Source organism: Triplophysa dalaica, chromosome 12, assembly GCF_015846415.1.
Source record: "Triplophysa dalaica isolate WHDGS20190420 chromosome 12, ASM1584641v1, whole genome shotgun sequence".
NCBI classification, from domain to species: domain Eukaryota; kingdom Metazoa; phylum Chordata; class Actinopteri; order Cypriniformes; family Nemacheilidae; genus Triplophysa; species Triplophysa dalaica.
The window spans coordinates 20992990-20997846 of NC_079553.1; the positions used below are offsets into that span (position 1 = coordinate 20992990).

The 4857-nt window shown below is 35.9% G+C and overlaps 1 long non-coding RNA gene across 1 annotated transcript; it reads right to left on the reverse strand.

The window, feature by feature from the left end:
• Window positions 1–1174: 1174 nt before the first annotated feature.
• Window positions 1175–4095, reverse strand: LOC130433283 (uncharacterized). The gene is made up of 3 exons (XR_008908558.1): window positions 3359–4095; window positions 1653–1788; window positions 1175–1381 (listed from the first exon to the last, which is right to left on the reverse strand). It is a non-coding gene; the product is annotated as an uncharacterized LOC130433283 (long non-coding RNA).
• Between the last annotated feature and the right edge of the window lie 762 nt (window positions 4096–4857).

Below are 4857 nucleotides of genomic sequence, written 5' to 3' on the forward strand. Positions count from 1 at the left end.
CTGCCTATGTAAGCAGTTTACTTTAGATTTTGGAAGAAAGCCTATGTCAAGGGACAAAAACAAAAAAGTATATAGAATAAAAAAACACTGTTAGCAACACATGCAAGACAAGCAAAGCTCTTATGTTCTGGAAGAGAGAGCCCTTGGTTAGCTGACACTGAGAAAAAGTAATGCAGAAGAAATTCATAAAGAAACACTGCAGACCGGACACGGCAGAACACAACACTGCACTTTCACAGGAACAAGAGAAAGCAATGCATCTGTAAAATTAAAATTCACCTCATGGTTGAGACTGTGGGAATGCAGTGTCATCCTACAGGGACCTGCGCTATCAACATTCAAGTCATAGAGCTTTTTCAAAGGAAATTTATAAAAAAAACAATAACTAAATAAAAATAAATAATTTTCAACCCAGTCTCGTGGCAGTTCATGACAGTCACGAAATTTAGAATCCATTGATTCTTGTGCATGGACACGAATTCCCCACTTTTTTTCGTGTCTCTTAGCACGACCTTCATTTCACATACAGTTTATGTATATACATTTATATATTTGTAACCTGATATGCGGGGAAGTCGGACATATTTTATGAGGTGGCTATAAACCCCATTTTACCTCACCCAAACTCTAAGATTAAAAGCGCAAAGGCTAATCTGTGTCAAAATTGCGGCTGTCAATAGATTACATTTTTTGATCACGATTAATCGCACAAGTAAATTCAATTAAACATACACAATTTATTTTGTTTAACATGTTTATTTTTGTGCTGTCAATCAATTCAACTATTTTTTACTTTAACATTCAAATAATTTCACATTTTAACTCCAAATGAATATAGAAACGACACATTTCTTTAACAGCATCATTTTATGAATGAAAGGCAACATTCTGATATTGTTGGCTTCTCAACAGATGTCTTTATTTAAAAAAAAGTTCTCAAACATTTTACAGTCTTTACTGTTAAATACATCAAATACAGAAGAATCCATATTAAAGCCACAAAATCACAGATTTCTACTTTTATTTTGTTCTTTGGTTAACATTAGTGACAGGAGTCATGGCAGCACATTTTACATTTTTTATATTTTAATGCATTTGGCAGATGCTTTATCCAAAGCGACTTACATTGAATTATCCTATACATTTATAAATAGGTATGTACAATCCCCTGGGATCGAACCCACAACCTTGCGTTGTTAACGCAATGCTCTTACTACTGAGCTACAGGAAAGCATTTAAGAGCGCTAGACAATGATGACAGAAAAAAACAGATGTTTCTTAGATTGAAATTCATGCTGAGTGACACGAAGAAAGGGGAAATTTGTGTCCACGAACACGAATGCCACGGAATCCTGTGAGACATCGTTTTGCAACAGACAGCCTATACAGAAAGGAAGGATTGATGAATTATTAAGAACATTCAATTATGAAACAACACAGCACTAAAATACAATACATAAATGTTAATTGTACTCAAACAAATCATTAAAAAGGTGAATAAAAATCTCAGTGTGGAAGTTACTGGACGTTTAAACAAGTAAATTGTCAGGAAATGATTATAGAAGAATGCACAGCATTTAGAAGAACATTAAGAGTGTTGTAAAACAGCAGAAGACAACACTTCATTAGCTTGTTAAAGCCTCTATAATTACCGCTAATGGTTTGTATCTTTTCACTTCACCGGACTGTCAGACTTGTGTTTATTTATTGTGAGATGCAGGTCTGCTCAGGCTATGCTTCACAACATCAGTGTGAGATATCGATCACAGATGTCTGCTCAAACAGGACCTTCAACAAACACATCAATGAATACACGTCATAATAATTTTAGGAAAAAGTGTGTCATAACTGTACTGCATCACATGACAATTAGTAACACTTCTACAAAGTGGCCAAATTGTGTGAATTCATACCATATCATTATTTTTTAGTATATGATCTTCTCTCTCTCAAGTGATGGTTTTATGTAGAGGTTGGGCTTCATTCTTACTTTTTCTTATAACCATTTGTTGTTGTATGACTGACATTCGACAAATTCATAAGAAACCGCCACTAAATTTCTGCATTAAATCACATTAGTACAGTGCTGCTGGCATTACCAAAACTACATTTCCAACATGATGACTTCAAACAAATTATACAATTTGATGTGAGGATCTTTTACATCATGAAGTATAATTGCAGATCATATGGAATAGCTTTTCTTTCATTTACTATAATAATAGGCTATGCAGGCTAAGAAGAAAAAACTATGAAACTTCACTTCAGAGAGAGAAAACCTGATAATGTTATATAGTATATAAAACTGAACAAAATCTCCATATATTGGCTGTAACTGTGTTTAGAAAACTCAAATAGAGAGAGCTACATATTTATAGCTGCTAATGGTTTAACAGACGAATTCTTAAAGTGACAGTTCACCCCAAAAAAACATTCTTTCTTTATTTAATCATCCTTGAGTTGTCTCCAAATCTGTATAAATGTCTTTGTTCTGATGAATGCAGAGAAAGGTATTTGGCAGAATGCTTGTAACCAAACAGTGCTTGGACCCCAATGACTACCATAGTAGGAAAAATGAAAACGGTAGTCAAAAGTGCCCAAGAACATACATTCTTCAAAATATCTTCTAACATAGATTTTTCATACTATGGTAGTCAATGGTGGCCAAGAACTATTTTGGTTACAAGCATTCTTCCAATTATATTTTCCTCATAGCACAGCTCTCGTCCAATAAGAATAAAACAAATTGTTGTATAATTGACTTGATTTAAATGAGCGGAATCAATAGAGTATGAGTTACGTGTCAAATAAACCACATATGTTTGAGGATTTGATGTTCGTCCACTACATGTGTCAGTTTGAGAAGATCTGCCTTCCTAATCACAGTATTTCTGTAATCTGGTCATTAGTCTGTTTGTGCTGAACTCATAAAGACTTTCATGCTTGGCAGCTCAATTCTGAACGGGAGCCATATGGTCCCCTCATCGGGCACTAAATATTCCTACTGGCTACACCATCAGATTTTGACAGTTAATTTGTTCCTGGTGTGACAAGGTATTTCAGCAAACAACTTATTCATGAGGTCCAATAAAACTACATGAATACTTAAGAGCATCTAGATGCAGCGCTGCGTCCAATATGCACACATGGCAAAATCACATACGTCGAGTTTAGAGCCGTCACCGAAGGCCGTGCGAGGGGAGAAGGAGTGAAAATTGGGTGAGAATTTATTCCTCCGTTCATGAGGTAAGCAATGTGAAAACGCTGACACTTCCAGAGAATTTACCGGCCCTCGAACCCTGAACGAGTTTTTTAAAACTCAAGGTTAACCAGCACAGAAAGCATTTGTTTAAATCACCTGCAGGCGTCTGCAGAAGTCAGACTGGGTCGTGCGTTGAAACTCCGTCAGGAACGATGTGTCAGTGGTCTCAGATGATCTTGCGTCCTGCTCAGAATTAATAAAACATCAAGCATTTAATGTCACAGCCAGTCATGGGGTTTCTTCTACATTGTCATCGGCCAATTTATTACCGCTGCCATCAGAGTCGTCATGCCCATTCAAACAGAGTGTGCCCCTTAAACTTTGGAACAGTCAGTTTTGCATTCGACCACCAAATGACGAGTAAGGCATCTATTAATCAGTTGCACGATTCTATAGGAAGACACTATTTCAGTTATGAGCTGCACCCTCGTTCTCTTTTGGAGATTTACGCCGTTTTGATCGTTATATGGCAAGAACACATGTTTTTCTGTGTTATAAGTTGCCCATGCATGTATTAGACACTTAAAATTGCAAAAATTAAAGTGTCGGACACAAAAGATGCATTCTATCTAAAAGCGAATGCTCACCACGACCTGCCCGAAACGCCTCGTGTAACCACACACCCACAAATCTACATCAGCTGATGGTATGATTTGACTAAGACCACCCCTTGTATATGCAAGTAAGGTGGGCGTACCTGTCAGTACAATTGTTTTGGAACCTGATGTTACATTTCTGTCACACGCTTGCAATATTCCACCAATCACCACGCACTGGTTAACTGGACAATCATAGCGCACCTCGCTTTTCAGAGCCATGAGCTTTGTAAAAAATCTGCGCGTTTCAGAGAGGCGGAGCAAAGAGGATATAAATCATGTATACACATTGCATTACAGGTAAAACAAACAATTATATTTATTTTAGCCGTTTCATATTACCCATTTAACATTTATCAATCCGGCGACAGAAGCAACAGTGCTGGCTTATGATGTGATCAACATCTGCACACGGTCGGGAGCTCAGCGTACCAAAACACCAGAGTCCCCGAAACAAGTCTTTCACACTCGTTCTACGCTAGAATGCGCCGCCGATTAGGTCAAGCATTTGTCACCCACTTTCATTAAGACCCCGCGACCAAACGCAGAGATGCTTTAAAACGGCTCTTTATGTTACAGTTCGATTTCAGGGAGCAAAGATAATACTCTTAAAGAAAATATATATTTCGCTAAATTAACTATCAATAATGTCTTAAATATATTAAATTGAATATAGATTTAGAAATACATAGAGTGGTATATTAGTTAAAATTATATATACAATATATTAAATAATTATATATAGTAAATATACAGTATTAAAAAATAGATACACTTAAACTATTATCTTATGTATTAAATTACACATATTTTTGTTTCATAATGGAAGGAATTATGTAATTGATAATAAATATGTATTAAAGTTCAACTTTGCTTCTTTTTTATTTGCTTTTACTTTTGTGCTCTATGTTCACTTGTATGCAAACAGAAAATCTTTACTATAAAGCACAAAAGTGTATACAAGATATTTGTTCTCAAAAATGAAACTGGGAAGAAGAT